This window comes from Manacus candei, unplaced genomic scaffold, assembly GCF_025592945.1.
Source record: "Manacus candei isolate 608988 ecotype Guabito, Panama unplaced genomic scaffold, ASM2559294v1 h1tg000067l, whole genome shotgun sequence".
Lineage (NCBI taxonomy): Eukaryota > Metazoa > Chordata > Aves > Passeriformes > Pipridae > Manacus > Manacus candei.
Genome location: NW_026138115.1, coordinates 9,056,683 through 9,080,085, shown reverse-complemented (window position 1 = coordinate 9,080,085; position 23,403 = coordinate 9,056,683). Strand labels below are relative to the sequence as shown.

The following is a 23,403-nucleotide window of genomic DNA, read 5'->3' as shown; positions in this document are numbered from 1 at the left end:
TTGCTACCATGCTGTTAACTGTGCAGTAGCTACTGGTTTGACCCAGCAACCTCTTCATCTTGGAGGCTCTGACCCCCCTCTCAAATGCTCTCAGGATGTGTTTGAAAATGGGTAGAGCCTTGAAATACTGCAGCAAAAGCTTTCTCAGTGCCAAGAAACGTTTCACCTCCCTTCTTCCCTACAGCAAACAAATTGTATTGACAGACAAAAGCAGGATTATGGTGAGGAGATTTGCAAGACAACTGGATTACGGAAGCTAAAACAAGCAAACATTGAGATTATGTTTGGGGGTGGGCAGGATGGAGTTGAGGGAGGAAGGGGACAGCACAGAGCAGTAACTTGGGCTGTGGTGCTGGTCTGACACAGTGCTGGTGAGGCAGCAGGAAAGAGGATTTAAAGTAATTTAGGACAAAAGCAAGCACAGTAATTTCTCCCTGTAAACTTAGTACATTTGCATTATGGTTGTTGATTTTTGCTTTTCAGGAGTCTGGGAACAAAGAGGTAGAGGTAGAGGGAGAATGGGAGGCTGGCCTAAACCTGTGAGTCCCGCAAGCCCTGCTGCTTGCTCAGGCAGCATAGGCACCAGCTGTCAGCTGATCTGAGCAGAGATCAGCTGTGACCTAATTATTGGCCTCTTAAACCTGCATTATTCCTTTCATTTTCCAGCTCATTGACGTTGTATAGAGACAGGGTGAAAGAAGGTAGAAAAAAGAGTTATTGATAATCCACTTCCTGTGTATCTGCCACTCAGCCAGGGTCATGGCTGGATGGCCTCTATCAAAGAGAATGAGGGTGGGCTTTAAACCCTTCTACTCCCCTGTGGGAGGAAGACAGCTTTGTGCATTTGGGGGAATGGAACCTTGAAACAATTTGAAATCAAACATTGGTGTGCTCTGGGTCAGAAAGACTTTGTAGTTCTTGTGTGCTCTGAGAAGCGAGGAAGTAAGTAGTTGATAACGTATGAGAGGAAAGAATGAGCAGAAAATACTCATCACCCCTGTTAACACAGGGGCAGGCAGAAGTACAGTCTAACAGGTTAATAATCCTTTCAGTTTGAAAGACATTATGTATGTGCATTTTGCAGTAATCGGCAGACAAAGCACTCGAACCATAGGCATGTTTTGGCTTTTTTAAAGTTGACATGGCTGTGTAAGAAAGCTTTGCCTGGGCAGCAGAAAGGTACCAACCTAGTTAGAGTGACCTCAGATACAAATAATATACCAGCTTATAGTCTTTCAGTGTATCTGGCTGCTGGTGAGAATAGCTTGGCAGTGTTGCTTTACCCATCCAGAATGTGTTACCCACTGTTACTACTTGCCTTGAGAGTAGCTAGTCAGTAGGAAAAATTGGAAAAGACCTGATACTGGTGGCTAAGATGGTATCAGGTTAGGTGTGTGGCTCAGTGTGGTGGGAACTGAAAAGCAACAAAGCTCTGCTTTCTGCCAATGGTGACATGGCCCGAGGAGGGCAAACATCTCGGCTCTGGCAGACTGGTACAGAAAGAGAGAGGGAGAAGGTGAGAGAAAAACAGATTGTGCAAAATTATCAATTTTTCTGTACAAATCTACTTTCCAATTGCCAAATCTCTGTGTATCTTCCTCCAATACCTGATAATCCCCACCAATCAAATGACCTTCTTGATGATTAAAGGATCCTGTTTGCTGATTTGTCACCAATCCGGTCTTTCAAGCTTTTAAACACTTCTTTACACAATGCTTGCTAGTTAGCATATATTTTCTAAGTCTGCACTTGCCAAGGTCCACTGACAAATGCTTCTTTGCTGCTTTATTCCAGTATATAGGCGCCCTGCATTTTCTGCTGTTTCTGACACTCAAACCTGGTGCTGAGGAAGAGAAGATGGGGAAATTGAGTGAGGAGAACTCCCCTATTGTATTATACTCTCTAATCAAGCCAAATTGTTGAGACTGGCTGTAAATTGCTGGGATAATTGACCTTCAGTCATTTGAAATACACTTCTGGGAGTGAAATACATTTTAATTTCTCTCTCTCTCTCTCTCCCCCCCCCCCCCCCCCCCCGCCCCCTCCACTGTTTGAAGCCTCTTGCAGCCTTTCCAAAGCAACTTCTGACAAATTTTAATCAATAAGCTAGCCAGTGGTAAGCCTGAGTCTATCACATCTGTTACCTTGATGGCAGTGGTACGGGAAGCCCTTATTTCTTTACTTTTGACATCAAAGCAAGCATCATGGAAGGAAAGGGAAAAACAAACCAGAGGGATTAGAGTTCAAGTTAAGTGGGGATAGTTTTAAAGAGTGAGCACTTCCAAGCCTGATCAAATCTATTACAGTAATTTATTATTGACTGAATACTCATTGCATGCTCAGGGCTGTATGATATGCACAGCATCTATAGCCACTGCCTCTGGAGCCTCGGTTTTCAGATCAGAGTTACTCACTGTAACTTAGGAGTGTACGTTGTGCGCTCAGTGTGTGAATGTTGTCAGGTATTAACCATGTGGGAGGCAGCCTATGGCATCAACACTTTTTTTTCCCCTGTCAATAAATATGCATCGTGATTTACTGTGTCCTTTTTTGTGATATTTCTGTTGTGACTCTTGCCTTGTATAAGGGATACAGTGGGAGATGTATGGTCTCATTGCTTATGTATTAAACAGGAATTACAGCAGTTAGTATCTATTCCTGAGCTTTTTACTATTAACTGGCACTTTTTGTTTGTAACAGCAAAGACAACAATGGTGTTACTTATCTTCCTTGGGATTTTTGCGAACTGAATGATTCTGACACTAAATAGTTGTGGGACCTGAGTCAAGTGAGTTGCCATTCTTGTACCTCAGTTTCATGGATAATGGTTTATAAAAGGGGATTAAGTTTATGCTGTGAGATCTTCAGAGTATGCACCTTGACCTATGCATCCTTCTTGGCTGTGAGATATACTAAGGGATAATCTAGTAGATCCTGACTGTGGAGCAACTGAAGAAACTTTTTCTCATTCCTATTTTGTGGCTTACATTTCTTTTGGATTTATGTGAATTATTTGCTCACATGAAGAAAGTGAGGATGGTACTGTTAAAAAGCATTCCGAAGTTCTTCAATTAAAGATGCAGTTTAAGCGCCAAAATAGTAGTGTTATTGTAACACGTGCTAGAGAAACAAGCTGCCCTGAGTGAGTTCATGTGTTGCTGGGTAAGCCAGTATTTTGTGGTATAGTGAACAGTGCTGCACAATTGGAAATACTTACATGGCCCTCATGGAGCTAGCCAGCCAGACTGGTAATTTGTGAGATGAACACCCAAGAAAGAGACTGGCTTATGAATACAGATCGAAAAGAGATTTGGCCCTGATAGCATCAATCTGCAGCAGGACCCTACAGAGATTTCTGGCAGTACCCTAGGGAGAGGAGAAGGCTTTGAAGTGGGATGTAGCAGTTACAGCTTGTGAGGCTGCAGTGCATGCACCTGGTCCTAAAGCAGTGAAGTGCCCTAAAAGGTAAACTGCATAACAAGAGGTCTCCCGAGTCTCTTGCATAGGAGGTGCTATTTATCACCCCCAGCTGCAAGCAGCAGCAACCTCTAATACAATGGAATGATGCCTCAGGCCAGTCTATACATTTATAAGCACATTAATAAATCATCGTAAAAATAAAACACGTTTATTGCCATTATAAATTTACATGGAACAGTTGTTATCTGTGAGACCCTCTCTTCTTACCCTCTCATTGCTACAGACATGGATTAGACGCCAGAGGTATGGATATGGGAGAAAGGGGATGCAGAACAGGTAAGGACTCCAGGTCTTCAGACAGGAGCCCAAATTGATGCCCCAGTTTGACAGTTCATCTGTGTGATTGACATGGGATAGTTGGTTACCAGCATCTTGTAGCCAGGGACCTTGCACATCCCAGTGGTTTGTGAAAGCCAGAGGGAATGGGCCAGGGCATCACCACCCTAGTGTTTCCATTCTAGAGTGTACTGGGGACAGAGGCAGGTAAAAAGACCATTGTGACTGCCCTGGGGAGAACATGGGGCAGCCAAAACAGTGCAGCATTTCTGCTTCTGAGCTACTGCAAAGACTGTGCTGGCCATGCCACCGGGTTAGCATAGGACAAGATGGTGCTGACCTGCTTCCGGATGGGCCTGCCACTGTGAAAGCAGGATGACATTCACCTGGTTGGCTGAGCTTTTGGGTCATTTGCCACAGCCTGCATGCAGTCACATTGACACCAGGACTGGAAGGGCTGCTAGGTGCTGTGATAACTCCTTTAGTGGCCCTGGGTTGCTGTGCTGGGTGCAGCAGTCTCAATGTGCTGGCCTGGTGTGTGGTATTTTTGCAGGGACTGGGTGCTTCTGAAGTGCTGGATGACATTTGATAGGTACAGGATTGCTTTCTGGGTCACTGGACTCTCTTAAAACTTCAGGCCTTGAGAGGTCAGAGTGAGTCTGAGGAGCGACTTCCCGTTCGTTGGAAAAGAAGGTGAGAGAGCTTGTTGTCTGACATTTCATGACGGTTTTTTAGCTGATTCTGAGCCTGGTAGCTTAGGCTTATGGATTTTTGTTAGCTTTTGAGGCTGCGACTAGCATAGCAAAGGTTTTTCTTTGGTTTTAACAGCAGTCTGTCATTTGTTTCCTCATACTGTTGTAATTTTATGAGGGAAGCCGCCTGGGAGTTACAAGTCTCCCCAAGAATCCAGCTGTGATTTATGAATGGGCCATCAACAGTTATTATGCCAGCCACTGCATGCATTCATTCTAATAAATTTCCTGCATCTTCCATAGCAGCTTGTTTTACTCCTGTTTATTGATACTGTGGTTTTAACAAAAGCAGCACATCAATTACAGTAATTGCATTCAGCACTGCTGGAGCTGTGGTCTGAGGACAGGTTGTGGATCCTGGATAGGGGATTAAGGGCCATTGAGAGGACCTAGAGAGAAGAGAGCAGAGGTAGAGTCAATACCCAGGCGAATTTCCTTTGATGCTTTGTAACCCTGTAGTTTTAATGTCTTTCTAAGAAAGAGGAGGAGGCGAGATCATTATAGATGTGGCCCAAATGAATCTGGCCTACTGGGCTATGCCAGTTCTAAATTATTTTCAAATATGAGATATCAATCAGGGTTTTGCACCATTTTTAATTGCCATTTTTTCCTGTTTTATCTATAGTAGTTTTTTAGTGATTGAAGTAGTAAATATGGATTTGATGCATGGATTATTGAATAGATAAGGAATTGGCTGGATGACTGCACCCAAAGGGTTGTAGTCAAGATCTCAATGTCCAAATGCAGATCAGTAACAAGTGGTGTCCCTTGGGGCTCTGTACTGGGACCGGTACTGTTCAATATCCTTACTGTGTGACAGCCTTTCCCTGGCTGACTGAAGTCAGACTGCTTCAGTTCCTGTTTCCTTAGCCCTGAGCTTTTTCTCATTTCAGTCACAACTTCCAGAATTCAGTCCTCTAAGAGCTAACTGCTTTTCCCAGATCCCTGTGCATCTCACCTGGCACTCAGTTCTATCTAAGTTGGACCACAGATGAGATGAGTTCACCATAGCTCAGCTCAGTGTAGCATTGCACGGTCCCTGTAGTAGATCTGTGCAGGAAATTCAGCATGGAATAACAGAAGGCTGCAAACAGGAGTCTGATTCACCAGTGGAGGTGTGAGAGAATGGAGGACTACAGAAACAGAAGATGCTGTGAGAGGTTAAAAACATTATGCACATGTGTACTCATACTTAAGTATATGTACATACATAGAAAATTCTTGTGGATATTAAGATTGTGAAAACCTTTGGCCTGGGTTAGACCTGCTATACAGTGAGTCCAGATACTCTGTTTTCCAGTGATAGTGTTATTCCTCCAGGCAAATGAATTAATAGTGCTCTCCATACTATTCCTTTGTGGATTAGACCTCCAGCGCTACAACCACAGCCCTTCTGGTTTTATTCTTTATTCTTGGATTTATTCCCAGTTTTGTCTATGAAATGATCATTTAGTACATGAGCAATATGCTGATTTCCCGTTATGGTTATTACATTTTCTGTTTATAAATCAGGAATTAATTTGTCTTTTTTGGGTCCCTTGATGCCTTTTTGCTTTAATAGCCAAGTATGTTTGGTCTGTGTAATCTAATGAAAAATGAGGATAGTAGATAGTGAAAAGTGATATCCCCAGCAACCTGTCATCCTCCTCAGAACCTGGGGGACCCTCTTTCCCTCTTTTTATCTTTTTTTTTTTTTTTCCATCCCAGAGACCCACTTGCATCTGTCACTTGCTGATAAGAGACTCTTGTGCTCTTTGGTAGTTAAAAGATAGGCCAGGGCTGGAGGGGAGGAGGGCTTTGTCAGTCACCTGGGAGTGATCTGCAGCCCTGCCACTAAATTGTTCTGTGACCTTCACCTTCTTGCATAGCAGAATAATTGAAATCAGATATAAAATAACTGATTCAGTAAGTCTGTTTCACTGCCAGTTCTGTTCCACATTGCTGCACCATAATGCATATGCATACTGCTTTGTTAAATTTGAAATGTCTTAAGTGCTTTTCTTTTTGTGGAGCTTAGTAGAAGTGTGTGTTGGGAAGATTATGGCAAATGTGTACTGCAAGAGCAGTGTAAAGGGCACAGTTCTTTCATCCCCAGTGCTGTTTGTTTTGGAGACTACCAGCCAGAGATTCTCCTGCTGTGTGAAGCACACTCTTTTCTTTCCCTTGAGCAAAGCAACTCTCCATGCAGCATTCAAGTCCCTGGCTGATCCAGGGCACAGAAAGCTAGTGGCTAGATTCTGGGCTTATTTTCGTGGGTCTTGCTTCTTTACCCTTACTGCTGTTACTTTAGAGAGAAGAATTCGGCCTCAGAACTGTAAATCCTGGATGGTCTTCAGCAAGGTAGGGCAGAGAAAAAAAAATTTTGAATTCCAAAGCTTTCTGTTTGAAGCTTCTCGGTGGGAGCAGTTCTCTCAGGAAGGGGAAGGAAAGTGCATATCTGCAGAGAGGGAATGCACCCAATACCAGGTTGCTCAGGAATGGTGATGGTAAGTGTGGTTTGGGATGCAAATGCTTGAATTGCTGGCAGGTAAATCCCCATGCACAGCTACAGAGCTGTGGAAAAGTCACTGCTGTTGTCCTCAGTTCTGCAAGAGTTTTCTCTCCTCTTGAAAATACTCTGTCCTTTGGAGACGTATTATTTTTGCAGGAGGGTAAAAGATGGGGAGTGACCTACCGACTCTTTCCTGCTGGGTTCCTGTGCTAATGCATAAGTCCTGGCAGATGAGAGGCCAGCAGGAATCCTTTTTGTGTGTGAGGCTGGGTTTGCCAGAGAACATTTAATGCTGGGAATGCAGGGTTGGTTTCTGTGTTTTCGGGGCATGTTTGATATTTGTCTCTTGCTGTGTCATCTCCATTCCCCTTTATAGAGGGCTTTGAATTTGCCAGTTTGTAGAATGTGTTGGGCTATGGGAGCTAAATGGTTAACCCTGCAGTGGTCTGGGTTGTCCTTACTAACCAGACAGGAAGGAAAGACAGTAGCCTAAAACATTAGGAAACAGTGTGAAATTCCCATTTAAGCAGACTTCACCCTGTGTCACCTTCTCCCCAAAAACAGGCGGCTGTTGCAGTTTTGTCTGTACTGTGTTGGGGACTGGAGAGGGTGGAGGGAGAAGACAGCAGAGGAACAGAGCCATGTTTTCCCCTCTTGCCGGAGGGCATTATTGTCTAAATAGGCAGTTTAGTTAGATGTTTACTAGATGAGAGTCAGGGGAACTCGAGATCTCTAGGGAGAATTCATGCAAAGCTGGAGACTATAAAAATGCCCCTGAGCAAGTGAATTTCTAGCAATAACACTGTCGCTTTTACTAGGAAATTAAAAATTAAAAGGGAGATAAATCATGCTTCTTAAATATAGTCTACCATTTGTCCCTCTTGGCCTTAGAGACAATTTAGAGTGAATGCTAAAATACAAAAGCTACACAAAGGGCCTTTCACAATATTTGTTTAAGGTCTGCATTTTATTAGCTGTGGGCACCTGTCCTTTGTTCCAGGTTCATTCAGCTGTTGATCTATTTTCTGTAGTATTTCAAGGTATTGTTTTGCCTTAGCATCCCAAGTTAAGGCAGTATATCCAGCACTTAGATTATTTATATCTGGGTATGTGTGTGTAAATGTAGTTGGTTCTTTAATGCAAACTCAGAGAAGCTTGCAGAATGAGATACCGCTATGATTTTAGGTGTATTCTACACTTTAAACTCAGAACATGGTTTTCTAGCTGATTTTTATAGTTAGCATTAGGTTGTCCTGGTAAGGCCCTGGCAACTTGTGAATCTGGGCTTCTGAAATGTGAGTCTGATTAAGTCAGTCTTTGCATTAGGTTTTGCACAAACTGCATGAGCTGTCTTGAAGCAATTAAGTTTGGAGCAGTTTTCAAAGTAGTTATTAAATATGCATATATTATGTAGATAAAGGGCTCAGTATGTTTAGGGAGACAAGAGAACTAGAAACCAGTTTGGCTTAAAAACATGGTAGTATTTGTTTAGGAAATGTCTCATACGGAGAGAGGGGAAAACCCAAATGAAAAGAAGATGATACTGTATGTGTGAGTTGTTCATAGAAATGCGCTGTTGTAATAGAGCCCTCAAATTTCCCTGCTGCAGCAGATGTCTGGAGTGAAGTTTCTTTTGCTGATGGAAAGTGCTGGTTGGGAGGCTGGGTTGGGCTGCCTTGCTAAGGTGTGATGGCCCAGGCCAAGAGGGTAGGGAAGGGGCTGTGGGGTGCTGCACAGTGGTCAGGTTTCTGGAGGGAGTACTGGCCGTGTCCTGAGGTGGGCTGGGCCAGGATGGGTGGGCCATGACACTGAGCTGGGCCAGGGTGGGTGATCAGGGAGGGGAAAGATCCAAGACTGTAGAGCAGGGTCAGAGTTTCTGGACTGTGTGGGGATGCAACTCTGAGATGGTGAGTGACTGCTTCATTTCTAAGATCCATGCTGTATGAAGGAAGGGTGCCTATGCCTACATGGTGTTGGTTGATGGACTCCATCTTTGAATCAAGATGTGTTTGCAGAACTGCATGCAGAAAGCTTCCTGACTGCTTGATATCTGCAATCACCTTACCTAAAGCAAGCTTTAGGATTGCTTGCTTTTGTGAGTGGTATAGAAACTGCCCCATATACACTGTATGATGTTTTCCAGGTCTCAGAGTGAGCCTCTTTTCCAACTTACAGCTATTTCTTTGGTTATTAACAGCTTTATGGTGCAGCAGGGTGACAATGAGGATAGTCCCAATTGGGGACCATCTTATGTGGTGACAGTGACCAAGCATGTCAGCTTGGAGAGGGTCAGAGAGACTTCTCTCTCCAGTCCAGCTCCCATCTATTCCTCAGCAGTGCACGGACTTGCTGCTGTCTCACAGTGTCTTACACAGGACAACACAATTACCCCATCCTTATAGCCTTACTTAAGGAACTTTAATTTGCTGTCAGGGAAAGTGCTGATGCTGCAGGTTGATTCTCTTTCATGTGGTAGGAGGAAAATACCTCGTTTAAATGATCGGCTATTTTTGTTATAAACAAACCTGTCACGCTCAAGCAAGCAATACTGTCACTAATCCCTTCTAGAGGCAAAGTGTTGGCCACAGGGGTAGGGTGGCAAGATTCAGGGGTATTAGTGGTCAGAAAATTTTCCAGCACTTTAAGTGCCCTAAAATCTTCTGTCAAACCTTAAAAGAAAGTGGCCTAACTGGTCACTTCTGGCTTAGTGGTCACTTCTGACTCTGACAGCTATATGTCCTGTCCTTGCTCTTCTCTGATAGTATAATCACAGAATCAATTAGATTGGAAAAGACCTCTGAGATGATCAAGTCCAACGAATGACTGAATATCACCATGTCAACTGAGACGATGGCACTAAGTGCCACGTCCAGTCTTTCTTTAATGTTATATCATATTTCCATAATGTTATTTCACCAGTAATAAACTGGAGTATTTCAAAGTCTGAGTGCTAAGGAAGTCCACTGCTAAGGAAGTGGTTTTGTCATTATCCTCATTTTGAAAGTGAGACACAGAAGTCAAGGTGTCAAGTCAAGGCAAGCATTTTGGGGTAGCTATGAGTCATAGGACACAATCCAGGCCTCCTTGTTCCTAGGCATTTAGGATCCTTTGGTTTTGTGCTTTGTGACAGTAACTTAAAAATCATCCATGGCAACAGGTGGTGAAATTGTTCTTTTTCAGTCTTGATGCAGGGAGTAATGGTAAATAGGCTGTCACTGTTATATGACTGGGAAGTGCAGTGGCTCTGTGTCTATGTACAACAGGCTTTGTCATGACTGTGTGTTCTATCCAGTGCATGACTATACCTAACCTGTGCCTAAATTAATTTCTCTTTTCTGACTTAGAAGAAAATTGTGACCATAAATACGGCCATAATTTTAAAGGGTCACCATTACATAGAGCAGATAGACTGAGAGAGTTCACACCTCTGAAGGTGCTGTGGAATTGGCCCTGCCTGTCTGCAACGGAGAGGGAGGAAGAAGTAAGCCTCATATCCACAAAGAGTTGTGTCATCTGACTTTTACCACGGGTTGGAACTCCCAGATAGGTCCAAGGAAGCTAGGCCCCTAAGCATCCATGTAGAAATTTGGGCCAAGATCTGCAAATTCACCAGTACGTTTCCCTAGGTGCAAAAGTTGTGTTTCTTTCTGATTTCAACAGCCCTTTCTGCACTGATTTCAGTACATTATTCTTGGCTAGCACTGAACTGTGTGTAATATGCTGTTTTTTAATAAATGCAATATGTTATTTTTGTAATATGTAATATGCTGTTTTTTAAGTCATAATGGGACTTGGCTTGACAAGTACGTATGGACAAGATTATTTGATTTTTAAAAAAGTCTGGAAAGATAGTTCTGGGTGTTTTTGCTGAGGAGGAAGAAAAAGTAAATGAAATTAACAATAGAGTAGAAAATATCTTGTTTATAAGCAAATAAACATAATAGCAAAACAGTTTATCTCCATCTCTCAGCTCCACCATCTGAAGACAATGGATAACTTCACAGAAGAAGCTAAGGTAGCTTGTACCAATAAGCATGATTACCACTATGGGTAAATGGTTAAAATACAAGACTGGAGCTAGACAAAACATTCTCATCTTTGTTCCATTGCAGATATATGTATGACCTTGGGGAGACCCACTGTCACATCATGTACCTCAACTTCCTAGTCTCGAAAGATGGGCGTTTGCTGGAGTGTAAGAAAAGCAAAAATTGATTGTGAGACTTCACTCATGTTTCTAAATTATTTTGAAGTCATGGGATGGAACAGTTATAGAAGCAGAGATTTTTATTTATAAAATAGGGAAAAAAGTATTTTTAAAAAATACATGCATTTAATTTCTGAAACTTGGTGTGGAAGGATGCTATCAGAGCACAATTTGTGACAGTACTGTCACAGGCTTTAGAAATGTGTGATGAGTATGTGGTGGCAACTTTGCTCATGGAAAGTTAATTTCAGGTCCTAACAAGCATGAGGCAACTCCATTACATTTATGATTGAATACTGGTACATTTTATCTCTTTGTTTGTAGGAAATGGTCAGTATCAAACAGTCTAGTTTGGGGAGAATGATGAAGCATTGACCTTTTGGGTCTTATCACATATGCAGACTAAATTCAGATGGGATAGAAGGGTTTCTTTATTAATGAACAACAAAAAAGGTTTGTTTTTATTTCTGCTATGACAAAAAAAGACCATCTCTTCTCTGTTTTAATCAGAACAGTAAAAATCTGACTTGAAACAAACATCCTAAAATTTAATGCAGGGCAACGTTCCACTAAACAGGGCCAACCAAGGAGAAGAATTTTTGATGGAATGCACACTGAGATGGAGCGGACTATCCAAGTCCTTTGTTCTGTGCTCACAGATGTAAGATCGGGATCTTGAATTCCTTTGCTTCTTTATTTTATCGCAAGAAATGCTGCGATTTACTTTTTCTTTCCTGTGTTAGTATTGCCCTCTACTGGACGAAACCAAAACTGCCCACCTGTGTTGCAAACCTGAAGCTGCGGGCAGGTAATGCATCATCTCCTTTCCCTCCTCTCTTGGGCCTTGGGCACACAGAGCCGGGAGAAACCAGCCCTACCTCTGACAGGCGTGATGACTGGCCAGGGTACCCAGATTTGAGCTCCTGAATGGCAGCATGTTTGTTGCTATACAACCAATGCATTTTTTAAATGTTGGTAGCTCAAGCTATTTGAGGAGTTGTACTTATTTTCAAGAAAGAGAGAAACTTAGAGCTGGTTATTGTGGGATTTGGCAAGTGGGGCTCCTTGGACTGAGTCATAGGCTCAGGATGAAACAGGTCCTCAATGGACAAGTTTGAGAGCTGCTGAGAGCAGTGAAAACTGATGAGTCTCCTGAATGTTATCTTCTACAGCAGCTATGCTTTTGGGACCTTGTCAGGTACTTTAGAATGAGATGTCACAATCTCTTGGAAGAACTAACACTGGACTTATGTAGCTTAAACTTGAGTTGCTGCATGGATGATGAGCACTTCTAAGTCACCACTACCCTAGTGTAAGATCTGAAAAAACCCCCTACGTTTCTAGCACTGGGATGAGAGCTGTTTTCTATGCAGGCCAAACCCAAATGTTCCAGTCTGCAGTGGGGGGGCAACAAAATGATTCTGACCCAAGTGACTTTGGGCTTCAAGAAAAGAAAGGAGACAGATGGGAGAATAAACTCCACAGAGTTTAGCCTAGAAAGGTGTCCAAGGTTAACTACAACTTACAGGTAGAAGTCTGTATTGTCAAATTCTAGGACGTATATTTTTTGCAAACATGCATGTTTGGTATTTTATCTCTTGGAAGTCTGCCTTGTAGGTGTTCACTGGGCCTTATACTTATTTCGCTTGTCACAGCCCACAGCTGTAAGGGATGAGGATCAAGGGAGGAGTCCAGAGAAAGAACCAGAGGCTGAATGTATTCAGTGAAAACACACTGAGATACATTGCTCTACAAGGTGAAATCTCATCATGATCCCTCAGTGAATGAGTTTCTTTTTCTGATATTTCAGTTTTAGAAGTCTCAGTACTCAGAGTGATGTCCTGTGCAGGCTGTTTGATTTGGCTACAGAAGGGGGTACAGAAAAGCTTTGCATTGCTGCATGCTGGTAAGGAACCTGTACAGAGTTTCTTGAAGTGCCTCTGTGGGCAGCATCTATAATATCTGCATTTAGCAAACTGCTCTGTCTGCTTGCTGCTGGCCAAACACTGATAGCTTTTACATATCCCTTGCTAGGGAATACGTGTCATTCTACAAAAGTGCAGAGTGCTTACCTATATTAGTTTAGGAGAATGCAGCATTTAATTTTACATCATTAAATTGCTAGAACATCAAGACAATATACATTATTATTTTAATTTAATATTAGCTTTCAGTCATTTTGGTGCTTGGTAGCCTGAAGATTTGGGTGATGTGTGTTACCAGTGCCCCCTCCCGGATAAGACCAGGTTTGTTCACAGCTGCCTGGGCCCTCCAGTGCTTCCCTGAAGGACAATCATGCTGAGCCATGGCTTGTGAAAAAGCTCAGCTCCTGCTTTCTCTGACTGTTGCCACATGACCCAACTGCACAGTAACAAAATCCCAGGAAAGATGCAGGATTGTTTTGATCAAGAGGGAATTTTCATGCGAGCTTTTGATTTTGTTCTGTATAGAGAGGGCAAGCCAAGTGTTTGCTACATTTATTTTGCTTTTGCTGCTCACAAACTAGGTAATAAAAAGCCTGAAAAGGACCTCATTTGATATGAAAACTGGGAAGTGTCATACTTCTTAACACTCTAAGGAATAAGAGACTTACTTCGCTATGATAAAAAATGCTTCATAAAAATGTGTTGTGAGCCTGCTTTGTGTGCAGTGAAACCCAGGCACAAGAAGAGGAATTGGCTTAGCCAGATCTCCCAGCAGATCTGCAGGAACAGATTTGAGTTCCTACTTTACCCTTCTGTCCTCTACCCTTCTGTAGACTGAATTCTGCTAGTTCAGTTCAGTACAGACTTCCAAGCGAAATGATAAAAGAGACTGTGGGATCTAGTAGGGATTTTGTCAAAGATTGGAGTTTATAAGATCGTGTTCTCATACACAGTTACCATGTCATTTGTAGCCTGTTACAGATCTGTCTGTGCTCATGCCACTTGTCCCTATGTTGTTTTCATGTCCTTCTCTCTCTCCTGGTACCTTTGCATAGGATGTATATTTTTTTAGGATCTGGTTGCTTTTCATTGGCAGTAATAACTCCTGTCCTCCTGTGGCAGCTGTTGAGCTGAAGTCCTTTTTTCCCTTGATAGGTGCCCAGATTGGGTCGTTTGCTGTTTGTTGTGTTTGGACAAATTTCATTTCTTGCATGTCTTACTGTTCAGTAAATTGCAGCTAAAGATTGTCTTTAACAGGGCAATAAAGAATCCTTCATTCTCTGCAAGGCTATCTCCCATCATGGTCTCCTGTGGAAAATCTTTAGAGCTTATATGTACACATCATGCCTCAGAGGAAGCTATCAAAAAAGACTTGGGGCTGTACTCTGAAGGGGTTTATTAACCTGACTGATGTGAATGAAGGCTGCAGGGTACTAAGAGACTTAACTACTGATGGTGGAGAGACTCTGTAGATAAGAACTACTTATGGAAGGACAGTTCAGCAACAGGCTGATAAAGTTGCAACCATTTCACTCCCCTGTGAGTAATGGAACAACAAAAAATTTCTGTAGGAAAGTTCAGGTATTATTATTGCCTAGGTTTCAGGATAGATTCTGGGGGTCTTACTTAGAAGAATTGTTCATGGTTCACTAAGTTATTTAGAGCTGTTCATTGAAGTCCTCCCCTCGAGCTCTAAATAAGCCCTCTATCTGACAACTGCAAAGTAATAGTACTAGGGATGGATGAGAATTTCCTGGGGAATCCCTAGCGTGCTTGCCAGCCTTAGTTGAGATCTGTGTATACATACTCAAATATATAACTTTCTCCTAATACTGTGGGTTTTTTCAATGTGTATTCTGTGGTATCTGATCTACCAGCAGATGGGAGTCTGTCAGCACAGCTCCTGCCACCGTGGTTAAAAGCAGATGAGTTCAGATGAGTCTCAGGAATACTTCCCTTTCATCATAGCAGGTCATTGGAGACAACATTCTTATTATCAAAGTGACTGGCTGTTTTCCTGTGTTTGCCAATTGCTGTCTCATTCTCTCTTCTAAGATAGTGAAGTTCAGGAATGATATCCCCCTGTCAAATGCATTGTTCTTTTTTATTTTATTTTTCCTTTTAATTTTCTTTTTACTTCCTTTTTCTTTTTTTTAATTAAAATTTTTTTTTTTCTTTTACTTTCCATCCAGAAAAAGAAAGGCTTCCTGGAGAACATAAAGCAGATTATCAGCAGAGATGTAGATAATCTAATGCACTACTTAATTTCTGAGATGCTGGGCTTCATAGGCCAAATATTAGTTCATTAAATGCAAGCTTGCACTTGTGATGTTTTACACATGGCTGTGTTGTTGAGCAGTTGGCAGATGTTTCAGGTGTCTGAACTACATTAATAGCAGGGATGGTTAAGTTCAAGATTGAGTGATGTAGGAGAGAGCCTAATTATCAAAGGCTCAAAGATTGGGTCAGGTTTGGGTACATTGGCAAAGCAGTTTGCAGAGTTCTAAGTTCAAAACAAAATGGCCTTTTGCTGTGCTGATCTCAGTTACTTTCCTCTAATTGGTCCCTCATCAACTGCCCTACCAAGACATATCTTCAGGAATTCTGCTTACATTGACTATTGTAGTTTTATGTTGAGAGCATTGTGGCACACCTGCCTTGTAAAATGGTGCTGCTTGCCTCTGCTTTTAACACAGTTTTCATTCTTAAAGGAAAGATGTCTTAAATTGCATCTAGGCTGCTCAATCTAGTCAATGTTCTTCTTTTTCTTTCCCTTTATTTCCCTGTTCTGTACTTTTTTCATCAGAATGAGAGACTGGGACAAGGCTGCAGTGGCTACTTAAATCCTCTCCATTCAGTTGCTGTAAGAGTTAGAGCAGCAGAATGTTCCCCGTTGTCAGTCTCCAATTTGTGGCAGTAACACTGCTTTTTTTGGCCAGCCCTTGGAGTGCTGTATGGGTGTTTCTGCTGTGCTGGCAGTGTCATGGTTAGCAAGGAAAATTGGGTCATCTTAGGGAGGGAGCACACGTACACCAGTAGCAGGGATTGGGTCTTCTCTCCTCTTTTCTCAGTGTGTTGGAAGAGAAGCATGTTTCTGGCTGAGGGCTTATTTGTAATGGACAGGATTTCTCCTGCCTCCAGCCAGGTGTCAAGCCTGTCATGGCAAATTCACTGTGGGCTGGCATGAGGGATTGGAGGGGGAAGCTAGCCAGGATTTGCAGGCATGCAGCCACACAACCCTGCTGCTGGGACTGAAAAGAGAACCTAACAGGCCACTGGGGCTGATTGAGGAAAACCATGGCACCTGGTTATTCTTTATTCTATGGGCAAAGGCCAAACAGCAGCAGCTGTAGTGAAGAGGTGAGTAAGCAGAAGTGATGTGCAGAGCTGAGATGACATATGTATGTTTTGAATCATTGTGGTACACAGTTGAATTCCTTCCTATAATGGATTGGCCTGGGCCAAACCTGCTGATTGCAGAGACCACCTGATGTGTGTTTTGCCTTCAGAGTCACACTAGTGTATAATCACCCATTTCTCTAATATCAGCCATAGTTCCTCTGGCCTGTCTAGATGCAGTCCTGGAGAAATCTGGAAATGGACAGATGGGAAAGTCCCTGAGCAGTTGTCTCCTTAGGGCAGAGGCTTCTCTTGGAGCAATGGTGGCTGTCCTGTGCTTTTCCTTATGCCACTTGTTTAGAGTCCTTGGGTGTTGCAGCCTGTCACTCCGTACCACAAGCATTGCTCTTACAAAGTAAGGGTGAAAAGAGTATATGTGTATGTGGTGAAATAACTGAGGTTCTGACCTTGGAGCAGAAGAGGAGAAGGAACTGTGAAGCTAAGGGATTGAATCCTTCCTTTCTAATATCTCTGCACAGTCAAAACTGAGATTTATTGCTTCCCTTGTATTACTGGTTTACTTTGCTATTTCGAGTCTAAACAAGGCTGGGGAAGGTACATGACACTTTTCCTCATTGCTGGAAAACTTATATCAATCAAGATAATTGAAGTTCTGGATAGAATCATTTATGTCAGGCAGAGTTTCCCTTTCCTTTCTTTCCTTCTCCTTCTCACAGCCCAGTACTTGGATTTCATTTACTAGGAGTAATAATTATGTTCTCAATTTGGGGAGACTAAATCTGGGGATGCATTCTACAGGAAGTCCAGGGACTAGGTGGCTGTTCCTGCTGATTCTGGGCAAAGCCACTTTTTGCATTTGGCACTGAAGTTCACCATCCACAAGAAAGGGTTCGTGGTGATTTATGACTTCTACTGAACATGGAAACAATGATCTACTTGTATTTGCTTGCACTCAAAAAGCACAAAAGAAACAGCCTTTACGAGAGAAGGTGGATAGACAACGGCCTGGAGGATACGCCATGAGGAGGACCATATGTGACCTGAACTGCAGATCAGTTTGGAAAGCATAAGGAGAAGTCATAAGTAGTTCAGAGGCAATATGCAGAGCTAAGTATGGTGTGTCAAAATGCAAGTGAAGATGGAAATTTTCCATTCCAGAGCCTATGGCTTACTATGTAGGAGGTTTTCTACCTGTGACATTAGCTAGAGGTGATTTGCCATCCATGTGCATTCATATATTTATGTTCTTGGAGCCAGTGTAGGTTGACTTCGTGATTCATTTCAACAACTAGCACTTCTGTTTTTTGGGTTTTTTTTTTTGTAGACCCTGTAAAACTGGTGCTGACATGATTTACTCTATTGTAAATTTACTCTATTGGGTGGATTTATATAGAGCTTCAAATTATTTGATTAATTCAGATGTTTTTACAGGACATGAATTACATACAAACTTTGTTATGAGTTGATTCATAATTGTTTGGAAAAGATTGTTTATTTCAGCCTATAGCATATACACAGTTGTTCACTTAAACGTTGTGCTTTCCATAAGGTGGCTGGTCCTATGAATAGCATGATATTTCTTGCTGTGATTTTGGATGCCTGTGGGCTTATATTGACAAGTTAAGCAAATGTCAAATATGCATACTTTGTGGATACATTTCATAGCTTCCTAGTGCTGGCACTCAGTGCGTAGTAATCTTTTCCCAACACTTATAGCTGTAACCCACTTAGAAGATGATTGGAAAAATCCTGTGGCTAAATGCTTTCAGTACAGCCCAGACTGGACAGATTTGAGGTAGGGGAATAAAAACCAGTATTGTGTAACTTGCAGGTTCTTCAGTAGGTGCTGGAGGGCTCTTCAGCCATCTCTGAATTACTTAAAAGAGAGGTGAAAGTAGCATAACAAACAGGTGAAGCTGTCATGTGAACAGCAGGTTTTTGAACAGTAGTATGTTTGGAAAATCATTTATGTTCTTAGCCTCAGCCATTTGGGACCTGCATTCTCCCTGGCACTTCTTCTTGCCACCTACCTGATCAACTTTTATCAGGACCTGAGGTTTTTGGTATGTCCTTGGCCAGTTCCATAGTCCTGCTGCTTCTAGCCAAAAAGGATCCTACCACGTTTATACAAACTTCTTCTCCTTGACTTCGTGCTGGTCCATCATGTGACATTAAGCACCTCTTGGGAACATAAAATGATTGTGAGAGATATTGAGAAAGAGAAGAGAAAGGAGAGAGCAAATAAGGACGTGGAGTATTGTTTGCCGTGAGGGGAAGTTGGGATACTTGTTTCTGATTATGTTTAAGCAGGAATTGTGACTCTGATGATCTTTGTATTCTCAAGGCTTCCAATCCGCTTGCTCTAATCCTCTTACAGCATCTGCTCTATTGGACTTTTATCTGATCTCTCTGTCTCTCAAACAATCTGTCGAAGCTCCCCATGTGGAGTCACTTTTGTCCCTTCCCCAGAGAGCTATATGGTATCCTCTTGCCCAAATGGGGTCAACGGATTCTGCTTATTCTGGGGTCCTTTAGGCTAGTCTGATGTAAATTAATTTACATCAAATTACATTAAATAAAATATGATTTGGGTATTACCTTTAGTCACCTGGATGGTACAGCACTGGCAATGGGAACTGTGGCACTCCTAGTTGTTTCTGCAATATAACAAAATTTACATTTGCAGTAAACCAAATTTTGGAGATTTGAAATTGCAAAGAATGAGCTGTAACTGTGATGGATCATTAGGGATTTGATTTTTTTTCAGTGGTGACTAAAACAAGAATAACAGATTTGGAGAAAATTGGTTTATTTTACGCTTTTCTGTTTATTAAACCACATGATATAACTACCAAACTACCCTATTTCCCAAATTCAAAATCTCTTGCAGAGGGTGTCATCAATGACTAGTAAAACACAATATCATCATGTCAAAAACTGAATTTCTGTGTTTTGAGCTGGAGAGCTTTTGAGGAGAAATTCCAACAACATCTGTAGTGAACCCTTGCAAAGAAAATGGGGAGCATGTCATAACTTCTAAGAACTATGCTTTTCAGTTGTGCAGAGTAAAGAGTTATTAGCAGAATTCTGGTGATTTTAGGCTGCAATTATCATATCCTATAAAGTGTTTAAAACTGGGTCTTAGTTATGGGTTAAGATCGAGCTGGGTAGAAACAGCTGAGATGAATATGTGCAATTTGAATAGAAATGGAGTTTTCTCTTTGATCTTTGAGCATCAGAGAACATGTCCCATACCCTTTTGTGGGAGAGGCTAATTCCATGCAATAAACAAAACAGTCTCTTATGCTTCCCATAGTGCCCCCTTCCCCAGGCTGTTGAAGGACCAAGCATTATTTCTGGGAAACAAGGAACAGAAGCATTTTAACTGTATTTGGTGATCCTGAAGGAAAGCAGTCTGCACCTTCTGGGAATAGTTTAACATTCTAAAGCAGCATGAGGACCAAAGCCATGGTCAGTACACAGATCTTATTCAAGTCTCCGCTGCACAAAACCAAGCAGGCTTAGAGCAGCAAGCTGTTTGTGGTGGTAAAATGTTCCAGGACCTCGTGTTTGTGTGGTTTTGCTTTTTTTTTTTTTTTTTTTAGCTGAGCCTTGCATGTAGCGAGGCTGGAGCTCTGCGGTTTGTCAAAGAATACAAAACCCACTCAAATATTGCTATTTTTGAGGACAAAAGCCTCACATGCCCAACACACACACAAACCGCGGGACGTAGATCCTGCTGGCTCTCAATAGCTTCTCCTTCTGGTCCTGCTGCCTCTCTGCCGGAATGCCAATCCCCTGACTTAATGAAGGCTAACAGTATAATTAATCACACGCACCCGCAGCACAGCGGTTCATGAGACCTTAGTAAATGTGACAGCTGCTCTGAGGGAGAAAGGGGAAAAAAGCCCACGATGACAAGAAGAAAACAAGATCTTTGGTGAAAAGAAGCAGTCAAAGCAAAAAGGGGAGAGATCAACAAAGAGATGGACTAGGAGCCTTTATGAGCAAGGCAGAAAGCAATCTCCCCCAGCTGTCCTGTTGTAAAGGGTGTGAGATACAGGAATTCACCCCATTTCCAGATGTTTCAGTTTTTCTCTTTCTACCTTTGGCCTCTACTTTCTTCAAATTATGCTTGAGGTGTTTTCTGTATTTAATTTTCTCTTGGATCCCTTCCTTTTTTTTAAGCTCTTTTTATCAATGACTGTGCTGTTTGGTATTTCTCCAGGTAGTATGTGGTATTCTGGACCTTTTATAACTTCGTTCTTGTCTCTGAATTTTATTCCCCCAATATTCTTATTACGTGTGCTTGAAGTCCTTCTCTTGTCTTTTGTATCCTTCATGCATCTTGACACTTTTTTTTTGAGGATGATGGCAATGGAAAATTTCTTCTCTACCCTCCTGTATAGCACAGAGGCCTGTGGTGTGATCCAGGTGGCCTTTTGACATCTGATGTCGTGCATTATTTGCTAGAGCTGTGGAAATAGTGGGAAGCTCTGGAGGTGGAGCTAGAAGGGGAAGATCTGAGGTAGTTGGTATTGTAAATTAAAATTTACATGGCTTTCTTGTTTCTCCTCTGTGCAAGTTAGTTTTGTACCTTCTTGAATTAAAACCATAGGGGTTATGTTACTTTTGGTACATCAACAGCCATGACAAGTAGGTGATCCAGATAATTTTTGCACTCAAGAGGCACATAGGTATTTTAGGTCAGAAACAGGCAGGCAGGCAGGCAGGCAGGCAGGCAGATGTGAGAAGACATTGTCTCTGATGGCCAGAATAGGAGTTGAAAACTGTTAGCTGTATGTCTGGTTTCACCTGTAACTGTCTGTATAAATTTGAGCAAATCACTTCATTTAATCTCAGCTGGGGATAAAGAGAGAGAATCTCTGTTGCAGGTTAGCCTTACAAAAAGGACTGTTCTAGGAATTCCCTGTAATGCTGTATCAAGGAACAACTTCTGTTGTTCCTCTCTCAACCCCAGGGTGAGAGCAAGTGAGACACTGAAAGGTGTAGTGCATTGTACTGTGGAGAACTTGGGCACTGACATAAATTGTACATGTTCTTGCTTTTTATTAAGGGATGTTTAGAATCTTGGGTGTGGATATACATCCTGGAATTCCTGTGAAGTCATATAAAATGATTTGGGAGCTTTGTGATAAACATCAGCAAATAAGACTTTGAACCATATCCACAAAAGAAAATTACATGAGCTGATGCCATCTAACTGCCTCTCAGGTGGTCAAATCCTCAACAGATCTTCCAAGTCCTTTTCTTTTTATTTTCCCCCAGCTGTCTGATGCTGGAGGTCATTAGGCTCCTGTTTTCTATTTCCTGAAGTGCCTAAAACTCTGTGTAGGGTTATTTCTCTTGACAGTGCTGCTCAGCACTAGTGTCTAGCTCGTGTCTGTTGGGGTCTATAATCTTGGCACTTAGGCTAATAGTTGTTCTCAGGAGTACAGTACCAGACTGCACATGGAAATGATGGGAGCCACCCTTTTTGTCTGGCATCCTGGTGGCTGCAGCACATGTCCTGCCTGTGGGAACCACTGGTTATGTAGCATTCTCAGTCTGCTGTAGCCAGGATAATTTTGCAGTGGAAGGTATAACTCTTTCTGCCTGTTACTGAAGACTTCTCTGCCTGAAGTAATTAAATATTCATGATGTTTGGGAGCAGAGTGAGAGCAAGCAAGCATGTAAGCATAAAGGAGGCTCTACAGTTTAGTGTTGAGGATTCTCACTGGGCAGGACTTGGGAACCTGGTTTTCTCCCCACAGAGAGGAATCTATTAATGTCCAAATGCAGCAGATTTGCTCTTTCTCACTCAACTCTGTACATCCATGAAAGGGTTAGTGCCTAACTCAGGGTTGCAGCTTCTAGTAGATGGCAGAGAGCTGAAGAATGAGGGTTTGAAACATGAAGTTGTCCAGATCTGTCACTCCCGCTTAGGATAGCACTGATTGTTTGGAGGGATGGTTCAAAGAGAAATTTGGTTACAGATACTGAATATAAATGCAGAAATGCCTTGGTTTATCAGAGATTCCTCAGTGATTCTGTTTCAGGAACTCCCAGGGAGAGTAGGAACCTGAGAGTTTTTTTTATGGAAAGATGGATGCTGTTCTCAAATATTTATCTCATGACACCCATGCTGGGAAAGATGGCTCAACTCTTCTTTTCCTTTCAAGATATTACTATTTCCATTTATTTTGATATTTTTCCCTGATTGTCCTTTTTCTTTTTAAATGAAGCTTCAGTTGTGTTGGTAATTAGCTAAAAATTTTGCAGTAATAATAGAATAAGAGGGTTAAGGGGAAGGGGGTAGGTTGCTGATCTCCCCATCACATTTGCAGGCCTATTAATTTAATTAGAGCTGCACTGTATAAATATTTAACTCATTCTAATTTCTTTTGCAGTTCCTTTGGTTTTCAAAGAGCTCCCAGCTCCAGATTATCCTTTTTGCTCTTCTATATATTTGAGAAAGAGGGGAAGTAAAAAAAAATTAATTAAAAAAAATCCTTGTCTCTGAAATGTAATCAAATGGAAGATCCATTGATTCTTGTCTTTTGCCTACCCTTTTCTTCAAATTAGTTTCTCTTAGGCCCTCTGTTGTAATATGAAATGAGGACTGTCTCTGTGGTTGTAGGGATACCTCTCCTCATTCTGCTATTTTTGAATCCTGATGCTGGTAAGAACCAGCTTGGTGTAGGACTGCATGGAAGATGAGCTTGGCACTGCTTAGAGAAGCAGGAGGAGTACTTTTGTCTGCAGATGGCACACGGAAGTACAATAGGAAGGTCTTCAGACACAGGCCAGAGGAATGAGGCACAGGAACAATGAAGGACATGCTAATGAGGAGGTCCAGTGTGGGCAAAAATAAATACAGGCCAGATACCAGAGAAATTATTGGGAGTTGCT

General features: G+C 42.1%; 1 protein-coding gene across 25 annotated transcripts in view; it reads left to right on the top strand.

Moving 5' to 3' along the window:
- NRXN3 (neurexin 3) overlaps window positions 1–23,403 on the top strand; it is a 1,015,491-nt gene that overhangs the window by 198,837 nt on the left and 793,251 nt on the right. Inside the window, exon 1 of one of the 25 annotated variants that reach the window (XM_051806323.1) lies at window positions 13,051–13,112. The exons of the other annotated variants lie outside the window; for them this stretch is intronic. The gene's annotated coding sequence lies outside the window, so the exon portion shown is untranslated. Of the gene's footprint in view, window positions 1–13,050; window positions 13,113–23,403 lie in introns of those variants that run through there. 25 annotated transcript variants of the gene reach the window in all.